Raw genomic sequence first — 14,437 nt, 5'->3', positions numbered from 1 at the left:
CCGCTTAAGAATTAAATATTTGATAAAATGCTTAAGAAGTCCCATTATTTACTAATTGTACTAGACTTGTTGATAGTGTTCTAGTTTTCTGGCTTAACATAAAAAGCAATTAAAAAAACATAGGAAAAATTAGATTTAAATGATATATGAAGTTTTTTTTATAGTGAAAAATGAGATGAGATATGAAGTTGAGGGAGGCAATTCAACAAGAAAGAATTATCACATTTAGGAAAAGGCATTAATTTGAGGGGATAGATTGAATAGAAATGTGACTTATACAGGAGTAAAATGATATAAATTAAAAGGGTTGAACAAAATTTGTGAAGTTAACCAATTTAGGGGAGAAATCATAAATTGAAACACTAGAATATAGAATATTGAAGTTAAATTACGTTTGGTTTTACTTTTAATGTTTCCAAAACTTAGTACATAGCTTACAAATATTTTTTTAAAAGGATTAATCAGTAAAATTAAGATGAAACCAGCTTAGAGGGTAAGACATTGGAGGAACATCCACCGCCCAAGTCGAAGTGACAAAGGTGAAGACGTTTTTAGACAAGAAATATGCATCAAAGTTATCATTCTTACAAATAAGTAAGAGATCAACATATCAAATGAGAAGAAATAAAATGATAATCTTGGATAAGTAAAACTAGATGTGAAGTAGATATATACACACTTCATTTTCAAACTACTTCATTTCCACCTATTTTTATTTATATCTCCCTCATCTTATTATCTATCACAAATCATACTTTCTCTTTCTTACTTTTCCTTTTCTTCTTATCTCTCTTCATTCCATATCATTCCACCTCCAAGAGAGGTGTGAATGAAACATTATTGCAGTTGCAAGCAACTGTTTCAAAGCAAACATATATGAAACCGCTAACCCCAATGACAGAATCGAGATGGAGAATGATACAATGGCAAGACCAAGCAATCATACCAAACCTTGTAACAGATGCATCCCGAACATAGACATCAATTTATTTTAATCCATCACAGGGAGGGACGACGCTAAACTGGGGAGTGTTGTGGAGGCAGAAGAACGAGGAATAGCACCTCAAAAAAAGATCGAAGGCAGAGAAAGCCCCCGTATTTGGTCTATCTTTTCTTCTCTTTTGAGAAACACGCTTTGTCAAAGCAACTGCCATCATATTATGCTTCTTAGGAACGTGGAAGATAGTAACTCGCTCTAACATTGGTTAAGATCTCGCAAAAATTCTTAGGAACGTGGAAGATAGTAACTCGCTCTAACATTGGTTAAGATCTTGCAAACAATACGTTTGGGCATCCTTGTTATTCAGAAAGATATCTACAACCTCCAAACAATTAGAATAATATATATATTTTTGTACCCCAAATCCAAGACATGGCAAAGACTTGTGTATAAGGCAAGGAGCTATCAAATTATATGCCACCATCATTGAGACGTCATCACATGAAAAATCAGACTTTCCCCGAAAGACACACCTTTTAAATTAGGCTTAATTGCACTTTTGGTTCCCCAACTTTGGCCTTTATGTGAAAATCGTCCCCAAACTTTAAAATTAGCAAAAAACATCCCTAACGTTTACACCCGGTTGCAAAATTGGTTTTCCGTCCAAATCCATCCAAAAAACTAACGGAATATTCCTCAAAAAAATAATTAAAAATTTTAGTCTCTGAATTATTCACCATCTTCATCTTCTTCGCCCATAACCAGACCAGATCCACTTTCGATTTCGGGTTTGTGCGGTTTTTGGTCGATTCAGACCCCTTATGTTCCCCTTTTGGTATCAAGCTTCTTGATCTCTCTTCCTTTATGTGTGAGTTTGTGGTTTTAGATCTGATTTTCGGTTGTTGTTGGTATTGGGTTGGCTGCGATTCTATGTCTGGGTATGTGGGGGGTTGAGGTGAGGCTCAATCTCATCGGCACCGATGGCCAGATCGGGGAAGGGTGGTTGTCGGCGCCGGCTATAAAGGTGAACGTTCGAGGCCTGGGCAATGGCCGCCGCTGAAGGGAGCGACATTGGTTCCATCGACCAGATGAGGTCGTGTTCATGGTTTGGGGTCCAATGATGGTTGCGGTTCAGGCTAAAGACGGTACGATGATGGTTCTCGTTCGGAGTTCGAACACGATCTGCGAACTGGGATTGTGAAGGATTGATTTGGGGAAAACGGGAAGCCGAAAGAAAATGAACGGACGGTGAAGGGAATTGATTCGATTCTGCAACAATTTGGTGATGGAGTTCAAGCACAAATCTGATGGTGTTTGCCCAGATCTGTTGGTGTTGGAGGAAAACGTATTGGGTAGGGGAAAAAAATTAGTAATGAAGCAGATTATTCGTAATTGATCTCACTGTTTCTAGGCATGGTTTTGATTTTTAACTGAAAGATTGTTTTTTGTGTTGATGAGAAATATATTGTTACAGACTTACATTGTTGATCTCATTGTTGAAGGATTGCTTTTTTATGAATAATTTTGATTCATAACGGTTGACGCTGTTCTGTAAAGGATTGCGTTTTTTTCTTCTAAATTTTTTGGTTCTAGTGTTTGTGATCATCTTCAATTGATGGTTGATTTGAGATCTGAAATTGATGTTTGGGGTGGGGTTGATGATTTTTTTGGTTTGCTTCTGCGTTTTGTTTTCTAGAGAAGAATATGAAGATGATGATGAAGGTTCTTTGAAGAAGATGAACATTCATCAATATCAAGTTTTTTGTTTTATTTTATTATTTTTTATTAATTATTCCAGAATTCGTTAAATATTCGATGAAATTGGACGGGAGATCATTTTTACAATCGGGTGTAAATGTTATGGACATTTTTTTGCTAATTTTAAAGTTTGAGGATGATTTTCGCAAAAAGGTCAAAATTGGGGGACCAAAAGTGTAATTAAACCTTCAAATTATATGCTACAATTATGGACTGAGACGCCATCATCATTGAGAAAGTTATAAGAGTGCAACAACCAACAATCTTTGAGAGGGAATAAAAGAAATACTTCCAAAAATCCATTAGAAGAACTATAAATCTTCTGGGCATGTAAATATAACGTAAAATATATGTTATGTTACAACCTTATTTCATTCACATTTTAATTTTTTTTCACACAATTTTTATTTAATTTTGTTTTTATCTCTATTTTATTTTCATATGATAATACATATTATCTCTTTATTTTACTTTATGTGTCTCTTTGCTCTCACATTTTATTTCTTAACTAACATATTCTCATTAGCAGTAGCTATCGTAAGACTAATCTCACACAATAATTAATTATCCATTCTATTTATGAATTTTTATCATTTAATAATTCTTTACCTGTGCAAATTTTGAAGGAAAAAGTTTCTGAATATAAAATAACAATAATACTAATTAGATGTCAAATCAAATCACCCAGGCTAGACAATAGTGGTAATGAAGAAGGCTAGAGGTAGCTCTGTGCCTCTAGGGGAGTGAGAGACGTTTTTCATTTATTGGTGTGTTGAAACTTGAAACGTTGATGTTCTCCACAGCTCCACGTATTCTTTCGTCCTAGAACGAACTAGAGCAACATAATCTGTGTCTTCCTGAAGCTTCATTGTTTTTCTTTCCTTCTAGCAGCATCTTCTTAACAGACGAAGAAGGGTCTCAGATGCTTGCTTGCATGCTTCCAAAGTTTGGAGCTGAGGAGACTTGTGCTATTTGAGTCTGTTTTAGCATTCGCAAGCCCCACACCGGATAAACATACAGAAATCTGAGTGTTTATAACCAAATAGTCAGCAACAAGGTTCGTCCCTTCGGGGACATCCGATAAAATTGGAACGATACAGAGAAGATTAGCATGGCCCCTGCGCAAGGATGACACGCACAAATCGAGAAATGGTCCAAATTTTTTTCATTTTCTATTTCTCTGCGAAGAAGCTCAACTGTGTTCTTCAGGTTCCCTTCTTCTTCCTTCAACAATGGTGTTAATAATTTTTGCATTCTCTTCATTTCACCTTGCTTACTTGATGTGCAATTCGTGTAGACAGTCTCATTGGATCTGTATTACTTTAGCTCTATCTCCACGTCCAAGGCTTAGCCTGAGTTTTTCATGAATAAGCTGTAAGTTCTTTTAACATCAATTAATTGCTCCCTATGCCACATATTGTTTTCATGAGTAAACTGATTTAAATGAATCATTAGATTTCTAATCGGCGGAGGAAGCTGGTCTTTTTCCGTGTTTAGCTCCACAGTTAAGGCTGAGTTGGATTTGTGTTGCTTTAGCTTTGCATGCGATGTCTCACTTTATCTGGTGTCCCACACCGGTTGAGCTTAAGACGCTATTAGCAATTATAAACAAATGCGCAATCCGTTAAATAAACAGTATTAATAGTTCTCTTCATTTTTTCACTTACTTCTTAGTTCTTAACATATTAATGCATGTTCTCCCCTTTTCATTTTCTTTTTCTTCTAATTGGTTTGCAAATGTATTTAAGCTTAAGTTGAAGCTTCTTATCTAGAAATTTGTGTTCAGTTTGGTATCCTAGCATTTGGGTAAGATCTCACAAGTGGGCAGAGAGGTATGGAGAGATAGAGAGAATGGATTTTTGGAGTTAATTGTGCTGACAGTAGTAGGGCATGTGATATTGGAGTCTCTAACGAACTGGATGGATCATAACAAATAGGAGAGAAGTTTGAGTACATATGAGAGGTTGCATGCATAGTAATCAAGGATTTAGTGATTAAATCTTAGGCTGTTTTAACAGAAAAGAGGCCAATCTCATGATCTATATGAAAGGCTGCAGCTTAGTGAAAGGGGCTACAAAATTACATAGAGATAGAATTGATGGAGATGACTCTTGTGTGGTTGGGTTAGACTAGTATATTATGCTGCAGTAGGTATACAACTGGTACCACATCGGCTATATATGAAAATTTGAGTGGAATTTAACATATTTTTATTAACTTAATCATTTTCGAAGCATTTATTTACATTTACTTTTTTGGAATATATTTTAAAATAAATGCAATTTTAGAAATAGTTGTTTACTTGGGCTGGAACATCAGGGTTCTATCTAGAATTGAAAATGTTGGACTAGGTTTGGGTGGGGTGCGCCAGGCCCTTGCAGTAGTGTATGGCATGGGCGACGCTTGAGGATCCCAGTAGCAAGCTACTGTGGTGGACCCTCCCCCTAAAAAAATAAATTTAATATCGTGTGAGCCATTGGCTCACATATCAGATATTAAACTGATAAGAACAGATACTACACTTGATCTTAGCCAAAAGGCCGAGAAAGGTATGCTTATTCCTCTGCCATGACTCTGATTTTATATCCAATGCATGTGCTTTGGTTGAGCTGCACAAACAATGTGGGACTTGAAAGGTTGAGTATTACAGTTGTTGTTACTAACTTACTATATATATCATGTAGACATTTACTTGGCTTCCTTCTGACTTGTGTATCCTCTCCATTACCACATTAACATAGCCATGATATCTTTAAGCAAGTGAGTTTTCACTCAAGCAGTTTCTCCATCTTAGTGTTGTCTGTCTGTTGCATGTTTTGATGACTTATAGAAGTTTTGCTTGCTCATCTGCTCTATATAGACTCCTTTTCTCTTAATACTATGTATCACCCAGAATGCAATTTTCTGCGTCCCTGCACCTAACTTGCTTCTAAGTTCCAACCTTGGTGTTTAAAGGCTTCACTAATGAGCAGTTTATTTAGGCCTTTGATGAAGTTGGTTTGAGCAGAATAAAGGCTTCACAAATGTGCAGTTTATTCACTGCAGAACTGTTTTTATGGAGACTCTGGTGTTATACTACTGGTTGTGTGTGGAATCATCATATCAATAAGCAGTTTTTCTTTGTCTTGTTCTCTTATGTATTTTATTTGATCAATTTATTTTAGAAAAGAAATAGTTACCTTTCTACTCTATTGGGTTATGCTGTGTATGTTTTCAGAATTTTCCTTAACCAGATTGGTTGATTCGTGATCAATCTTAAGGAGACAGGCTTGTGTTTTCTAATCATGATGTATTTAGTTTTTGACTGGGGGGGGGGGGGGCTTAGGCTTCTTCATATGTATCTCTCTCAATCTTGTTTTGCATGTTTCATGATAAAGGATGTCTTTTGCTTGCGCCATAGTTGAGGCTGAGTAGGATTTGTGCCAGTAGTTGTATCTAATAAGCGTGTCCTCCCCCGTAGCCTTTTTAGTTTTTGTTCACTTCTACTTGGTTTTGCAATTTATTTAAGCTTAAGTTGATGCTGCAGAAAAGTTAGCTTTTTTATCTCTTTGAGATGTCATTTTTTTCTTCCTTCAATTCAACTTATAATATCAATCATATGCCGAAGCCAAGCCTCGTGAATGGCTGCATCTTTCTTTGAGAAGATCAATGTCTTCTTAACTTCATTATTTTTCTTTCTTTCTAGCATCTTCTTAACAAACTACCAAGGAGTTTTGGTTTAGATGCTTGCTTCTGCTTGAATGCTGCTAATGAAGGGGGCTGAGTGGACTTGTGTTATTAGGGTCTGGTTTAGCATTCTCAAGTCCCACACCGGTTAAACCTTCAAGAATATGAGTGTTTATAACTAAATTCTTAGCACTAAGGTTTGTCCCTTCGGGGACATCCGATAAAATTGGAACGATACAGAGAAGATTAGCATGGCCCCTGCGCAAGGATGACACGCACAAATCGAGAAATGGTCCAAATTTTTTTGATTTTTCAATTCTCTGCTCAACCCAATTGTGTTAGCCAGGTTCCATTCTTCTTCTTCTTCCTTCAACAATGGTGTTCTTTCTTTTGACATAAATTAATTGCTCCCTATACCACACATTGTTTAAGATCTAAAACTCAGATAAAATGAATCGTTAGAATATTAATATCTTTATAACTTATGTTGCTTCGGGGACATCCGATAAAATTGGAACGATACAGAGAAGATTAGCATGGCCCCTGCGCAAGGATGACACGCACAAATCGAGAAATGGTCCAAATTTTTTTGATTTTTCAATTCTCTGCTCAACCCAATTGTGTTAGCCAGGTTCCATTCTTCTTCTTCTTCCTTCAACAATGGTGTTCTTTCTTTTGACATAAATTAATTGCTCCCTATACCACACATTGTTTAAGATCTAAAACTCAGATAAAATGAATCGTTAGAATATTAATATCTTTATAACTTATGTTGCTTTGCTTCCTGGGAGGAAGCTGGTCCCTTTTGGTGTATATATGATGCTTCTTGTTTACTCGACAGTCTACAGTTAAGCAAGTGGGTTCTCACTCAAGCTTTAAATATATCTCATATTGTCATTCAATAGGGGGGTTATTTAGTTGAAATTTGGAGTTACTGAACTCGTCCTATAATGTATTTCCCTCTATTTTTTTTTCTATGCTTGTGTGAAGATTTCACCGATAATAAATATGCTTCTCAAAGATATTTAGATGATAGGAGGTTTCCTACACTTTGAGGGTGGAAAGTTATGTCATATATGCTCGAGGCTTGAGTGAAAGGCTGCATTAATGTGCAGTTCATTGAGGCCTTTGGTGAAATTGATCTGAGAAAAATGTATTCTTGGGTGTCTATTTCCTCTCAACTTGCTAGGGAGGGGATTGTGTTTATGGAGAATCTGCTGTTTCACTACTGGCTGTACCTGTTTCAGTTGAATCGTCATATCAATAAGCAGTTTTGCTTTGTCTACCTCTCTTAATGAATTTCAATCTTGTCCCTCTATTGAGTTATATGCTTTTAACCATATTTCTTGATGCCCGATTGATTTATCAATTTTAAGCGGATAGGGTTGTGTTTTCTAATCATGATCTATTCTGTTTTTAACGGTTAGGGGCTTAAGGTTCTTTAGATATATCCCTGTGAATTCTGTTTAGCACTTTTGCGGTGTTTTGTACTTTGATTGTGTAGCACTGTAGCATTTGTACTCATTTTATCAATGAACTCGTTTTGTATAGAATTTTTTTTATAGCAAGTGCACCATATGACATCTACGACCTTATTTGAATTATTCTTTCTAACTCTGTGTTGATGCTTCTTTTGGCAGCACCAGGTGGTCAAGATCCTGCATTAATTGGTTGTAGCTTGTGAGTACATGAGAAGAAATACTTGATGGCTTCCTCACTTTCATAGTGATAAAGTATTTGGTGATTAAATCTTAGACTGATCTAACAGAAAAGAGGCTGATTCTGTGATCTCATGATCTATATGGTATTCCACTATCTCCTGAAAGGCAAGGCTGCAAAGTAGTGAAAGGGCTAAAAGACTACTTAAGAGGTACTTAATTTTATCAGTATTTGTATGCTTTCATAGTAAGGAATGGACTTTTTTCTATGCTCGTGGGGAAGATTTTTCAGATGAAAAGTATGCTTCTTAGTGATATTCAGATGTTATGTGGTTTCCTACACTCTGAAGGTGGAAAGTTATTTCGTTATTCCCCAGTCTTGGGTGAATCGATTTGACCTTTGCCCATAAAGGCTTCAGTATGCAGTTTTATTTAGGTCTTTGGTGAAATTGATTTGAGAGGAATGCATTTTTTGGTGCCTCTTTCCTCTCAACTTGCTATGGGAGGGAATTGTGTTTATGGAGACTGATGTTCTACTACTGGCTGTTTCATTGGAATCATCATTTCATTAAGCAGTTTCGCTTTGTCCTCCTCTCTTATGTATTTTATTTAATGAATTTATTTTACAAAAATAAATATTGACCTTGTCCCTCTACAACAGAATACTATACTGTCTTTACTACCATGTTTTCTACCTGGTAATTTTCAGTGATTATTTGCATGTTGAATGGAGATTTGAAAGTTCACAAACCTTATCATGCGACTCTTAGCATTGTATAGAGGGTAATATGTGTACACAAACACTTTCAACTTTATGAAAGCATCCAATTATTGACGGGAGACATCATATTCTATAGGTTTTGTTCTATTGTTCCTAAAACTAGACACAACTGGACTTTCTTTCAGTGACATTGTTGTGGCGACGCTGCTAATGGAATTTTATTCAAGTCCCATCTTCTTGATCTTCATATGGTGGGACCATATTCTATGGAACAATTCACCAGGGATGATGAGTAACTCAAGAAATATAGGATCCATGAGTGCCAGAGACACTGAGAATTTTTCATGAGTAAGCTGTAAGTTCTTTTGAGATAAATTAATTGTTTTTTCTTACCACCCATTTTTTCTATTTTTTAGGTCTAAAACTGATTTAAAAGGAATCAATAGAATATGAATATCTTTCTAGCTTCTGTTGCTTTGCTTTGACAAAGGATACTTTTTGTTTACTCCACAGTTCAGGCTGAGCAGGATTTGTGTTGGTATTTGTATGTACTTGTCTTACTGCAACTTTTGTCCCACACTGCCTGAGCTTAACATGGTTTTAGTGTTTATAAACATTCGATCAGCTGTATTGCTTATCTTTTGGGGCCATGCAGAGAAAATTAGTATAGCCTCTCCGCGATGATGACATGCACAATCCAACAAATTATCCAAATTTTTTTCATTACAGTTTTCTTCCACTGGATCTAAACATGATTTTTGAAATTTGCTTATAAAAAAAAATGATTTTTGAAATTTGTTGCCTCAGTTCAGTTTAGTATATTGAATGGAATATGAGAGAGAGAGAGAGGGAGGGAGATTGGATTTAGGAGTTAATTGTGCTGTTAGCTGTCTAATTTGAGGGAGTGAATTGTTATGAAAGCAGGGGATGGCATATTGACTGCTGAAGGAAGAGTACACATGTCCCAAAATAAATGTGTTCTAAGGCTTTTGGAGGAACAGTCAAATTTCAATGTAAATTATTTGGTGACTGGATTTGATGTGAAAGGGCAGATAAATTTGTTTTAAATGAGTGTGCCTATCCTCCTTTTTTAACTCACTAAATTTGTTTTGCAGTGAAAATATTGACCTTGTCCCTCTGTTGAGAATATGCCTTATATGTTTTCTGTATTTTCTTTAAGCTGACTGCTTTATTCATGATTGATTTATGATTCTTAAGGGGCAGGCTTGTGTTTTCTGTTCATAATGTATGTAGTTTTGACAATCGTAGCACTGATTTGTTGATTCTGTGCCAAATCGGTGCTATATCACAGTGACAATATGAACTTCTTGGAAGCTTAAATTATTAAGGAATCTTGGTCATGGTCCTCATGGATTAAATCCTAATTTTAGGATGTGAAAGTGTTTATGTTTACAATTTAAGCTCCTAATTTAATGAGGTTTCCTACAGTGTGAAACAAATGTGCTGACTAAAACTTAATATTTTGGAGTAGGACTACTTCATAAGATTTGTGTGAAGATTGCTGTAATGAACATTATTTACTCTATCTAGAATTCTCCGCGTCCAAAACCGTCGGAAAATGACTACTTTTATTGGTTGTTGTGACTATCAGCAATGTTAGAAATAATAATATAAAGTCATTCATGTGACACTTACCGAACAATTTAAACTTCTAGGATAATTGTTCCTGACATGGTATAAGAGCATGTCCAAGCAGTTTAGAGTTTGTCATTGTCGTCTTCAATTCTTTAAATAAAAAGTTGAATTTCAGCACAAGATTATTTATGTTTCAATGCCATGACTCAACTCTTAAGACTAGGGCGCAACCCTTCCTCCCCTGTTCCAGAACTTCACGCATAATGCACTACCTCCCTTGTTTTCTATTCACGTATTGCCTCCTGCCTCCGTGTTTGGTCGCCTAGCCCCCTCGCCTTTATGTAATTATCAACTATTTTTATTCTTATGGCTTTGGATCTTTTGTTATTTTAAACTATACTTGTTGGTTCAAGTATTAAATGTTTAATTCCTCTTAGTCTCACCGTGATGTAAATATTCTTAGCTTGATCACAATTGCCTCTCATGGAAGATATTTGTAAGCACAAAATAATGATATATATATTTATTATTCAATTTATGATTTAATTTTTTATATATGTATATTACTATATATTATATGATACCATTCACAATTTAAATATTTCTTACACGATACGTATCTCAATTTGCAATTTTTTGTAGAAATATAGTAAAAACCCCTTACTTGAAGTGGATCGAAGTAGCCCAAAATGATAATTCTGGTGCTCTACTTAAATTCACGTTTTGACAAAAAAAACTTAAATTCACGTAAAAAAGTAATTAAAGAAGAAAAATCATATAAATTTAAATAAAACATCTGAAATTACTATTTTTTTTGTTACATCAGAAAACAAATAACAAAACACTAAGGCATATCAGTGACCAAAAAAAAAAGACTAAGGCATATCTAGCTTGTCCTTCAGTAGAAGCAGATCCAGGTTAGCTTGATAGTCCAGTCTACTATTATGTATAGTAAAAAATATGAATTGGTTTTTTTTTATACTCTTGGTTTAGTTTTGTTTCAATATATTTTTTTTGACAAGACAAATGATTGAAAAAAACGTGCTTAAAGTATGTTTTAAGCAGTTAAATAGAATAGAAAAAACGTTAGAAAATGTCAAATTGAATTTATTTTTTTTGAAAACTAAATTGAACTTTTTTTTTTTGAAATGTAAATTGAACTTGAATTAGTGAAGATTTGAATTTGATTTCAAAAGTAAAAAAATGAAGATTTAAGATCTCATTTGCAAAATTTATTTGAGTTCATTTTTTTGAACCTTATTTGAGTTATATTATAGCATAAACGTTTATGTAGTGTTTAAAAGAGATTATGTAAATAGTTTATGAATTACCTGTAAGTTGTTTTGAGTTTATTTTTATAAAGTTGTTATAATTACCTAATCTTTTTTTTTTGAAAGTTATAATTACCTTATCAATAAGAGCTGATACTAACAGAGGTTCTCTCATTTGCAAGTTCTTTTCTGCGCCATAGCTTGGAATCTATGGAAGTGGAGGAATAGTTTCATCTTTGAGCAGCGGCCGTGGCAACCAACAGAGGTTCTGCAGCGCATAACGATAGACGTTGTGGAGTTCCAGCGTTGGGGACCTGGGTTGACGCCGAGCACGGTGATAACGGGTCACGATGGTGATCATGCAAGTCTTTATACTGATGGTAGCTGGCAGGGTGACCCAAATCGCATGGGAGGAGGGGGATTAATTCGCGATAGCAACAGACGGTGGTTGTCGGGATTCTCTTCAATGATGGGTTCCGGTGATGCTTTTAAGGCAGAATTGACTGCGCTTCATAGAGGGTTGCTGCATGCTTGGGAGCTCGGGTTACGCAAGGTGAAGTGCTACGTGGACTGCCTTGAGGTTCAGCAGGTTGTTACTAACAATAACGATGTCCAAAACTATTGGCATGAGGAGATGATTCTGTTGGTTCGTGCCCTGGTGTCTAGGAATTGGACTGTGTCTGTGACCCATATTTCTCGAGAGATGAATTCAGTTGCGGATGCTTTAGCTAAGATGGCGATCACGGAGGATTGGGATTGGAAGGTTTGGCGGGTTCCCCCGCCGACGGTGGTGCCTCTTCTTTGTCAAGAAATAGTTTCTTAGTTCTGTTGTCTGGTTTCTTTCCCTTTGTAACCAAAGAAAAAAAATAAGAGCTGATACTAATTCATAACATATTTTCAATTTATTTCAATAAGCTTCTAATATTAACTTACTAGACATAAGCGTTTAATTATGCTACACCATTTAATACTAGGTTTGTAAGGTTTATGTACAAGGATACTTTATAAATAGGTCCTGCTCAGGTGCGGATCCACCGCCTAGCAAGCCTGGCCATTGCCCAGGCTTTGGGAAAAAAAAATTCTTTGGACCAAGTAAGCTTTTGGGGAAAAAAAAAAGACAGAAAAGGTAAAATAAGGTTTTGAGAGGGCCTCGTTGGTTGCTAGCTAGTTTTGAGGGTGGTCTCTTCAATTATTTATGTTCTCTAATGCTGCATTGCTGGTTGATGATCTGGATGATGATGCATGCTGGTCTTGCTGCCCTTGGTGAGATCAAGATGGTCCTTGCTGTTGCTGTTGCTGCTGCTGCATTTTTATCGTCTTTTCCCTATTTTATTGTTTGCTCTTTCTTTTCTAGCCCTTGTCTAGTTTCTCTACTGTTGTTTTTTTTCTTTTGCTATTGTTGCTTTGCTTGGACTTCAACTCATTTGGGAGAGTTTGTTCCCAAGCATTTCTTTTATCTATATATTTCCTTTTCAAAAAAAAGGTTAGGGCAAAATTGAAGAACTAAATCTTTAAAAACAAAAGTTTGCCCAGACTTCTATGTTTCTCTGGTTCTGCCACTGGCCTCAATCTTGTGAAAAACATCCACTTAAAAGGAGATTTATGCATATTAGGGGGATTGGGAATTTCTCTTTACAATTTTATTTATTGAAAAAAACTAACTATTAAGACATTTATAAAAAAAAATATATAATTCACATTTGGATTTTTATTAAACACAATGTGGATTTATATTGAAAAAAACATGTTAAAATCATACTTGTTTGATCATGTTAAACTCAACATGTCAATATGAAATTAGATTTGTGTTGAAACCGCTTAATTAGTTTGTTCTGGAAAACAAATTGGAGGAAAAATGTATAAATATAAAATAAGAGGTCAAATCAAAGAACGCAGAGGCTAGAGGTGAGAGGTCTATGTATCCAGCTTTTCCCCAGTGACAAGTGAGAGACATTTTGAGAAGATCAATGACTTCCTCCTAACTTTATTGTTTTTCTTTCTTGCATCCTCCTAACACATGACGGAGGAGTTTGGTCTGGATGCTTGGTTGTGCTTGGTGTGTTTGGGTTAATCATTCTGGAAGGAAAAGCTGAAATGACTCAAAATTCATGGTGTGTGGGAAACTTGAAACGTTGCCGTTTGCTTCACAGCTTCACGTTTTCTTTCATCCTAGAACGAAATAGAGGTACGTATCTCTGTCTTCTTAGCTTCATCTTATTAACAAACGATGGAGGAGTTCAGATGCTTGCTTGCATGCTGCTAATGTTGGGGCTGAGGAGACTTATGTGTTTTGGGTCTGTTTTAGCATTCTCAAGTCCCACACCGGATAAACATACAGAAATCTGAGTGTTTATAACCAAATAGTCAGCATCAAGGTTCGTCCCTTCGGGGACATCCGATAAAATTGGAACGATACAGAGAAGATTAGCATGTAGACATTTTCGATTTCTCTGCGAAGAAGCTCAACTGTGTTCTTCAGGTTCCCTTCTTCTTCCTTCAACAATGGTGTTAATAATTTTTGCATTCTCTTCATTTCACCTTGCTTACTTGATGTTTTATTATGCTTGCTGTGTGTTAGCCTATCTATCACAAATGGAGCAACTCGTGTCATCTGGGTTGATTTATACTACAGAGACCATCTCATTTGATCTGTATTACTTTAGCTCCATCTCCATGTCCAAGGCTTAGCCTGAGTTTTTCATGACTAAGCTGTAAGTTCTTTTAACATCAGTTAATTTCTCCCTATGCCACACATGTTTTCATGAGTAAACTGATTTAAATGAATCATTAGAATATTAACATCTTTATAATGAAATGTTGCTTTGCT

General features: G+C 35.7%; 4 non-coding genes and 1 pseudogene across 4 annotated transcripts; 4 read left to right on the top strand and 1 right to left on the bottom strand.

The window, feature by feature from the left end:
* Positions 1 to 3,759: 3,759 nt before the first annotated feature.
* On the top strand, positions 3,760 to 3,862 carry LOC130734694 (U6 spliceosomal RNA). Its single transcript, XR_009018054.1, has one exon. It is a non-coding gene; the product is annotated as a U6 spliceosomal RNA (small nuclear RNA).
* A 1,193-nt stretch (positions 3,863 to 5,055) lies between these two features.
* On the bottom strand, positions 5,056 to 5,251 carry LOC130734770 (U2 spliceosomal RNA). The gene has a single exon (XR_009018115.1). It is a non-coding gene; the product is annotated as a U2 spliceosomal RNA (small nuclear RNA).
* A 1,314-nt stretch (positions 5,252 to 6,565) lies between these two features.
* LOC130734693 (U6 spliceosomal RNA) lies at positions 6,566 to 6,668 on the top strand. The gene has a single exon (XR_009018053.1). It is a non-coding gene; the product is annotated as a U6 spliceosomal RNA (small nuclear RNA).
* Positions 6,669 to 6,850: 182 nt separating this feature from the next.
* LOC130734709 (U6 spliceosomal RNA) lies at positions 6,851 to 6,953 on the top strand. The gene has a single exon (XR_009018068.1). It is a non-coding gene; the product is annotated as a U6 spliceosomal RNA (small nuclear RNA).
* A 7,036-nt stretch (positions 6,954 to 13,989) lies between these two features.
* Positions 13,990 to 14,042, top strand: LOC130734728 (U6 spliceosomal RNA; annotated as a pseudogene).
* The last annotated feature ends 395 nt before the right edge of the window (positions 14,043 to 14,437 follow it).

This window comes from Lotus japonicus, chromosome 1 (genome assembly GCF_012489685.1).
Source record: "Lotus japonicus ecotype B-129 chromosome 1, LjGifu_v1.2".
NCBI lineage: Eukaryota > Viridiplantae > Streptophyta > Magnoliopsida > Fabales > Fabaceae > Lotus > Lotus japonicus.
This window is presented reverse-complemented; position numbering and strand designations above follow the sequence as displayed.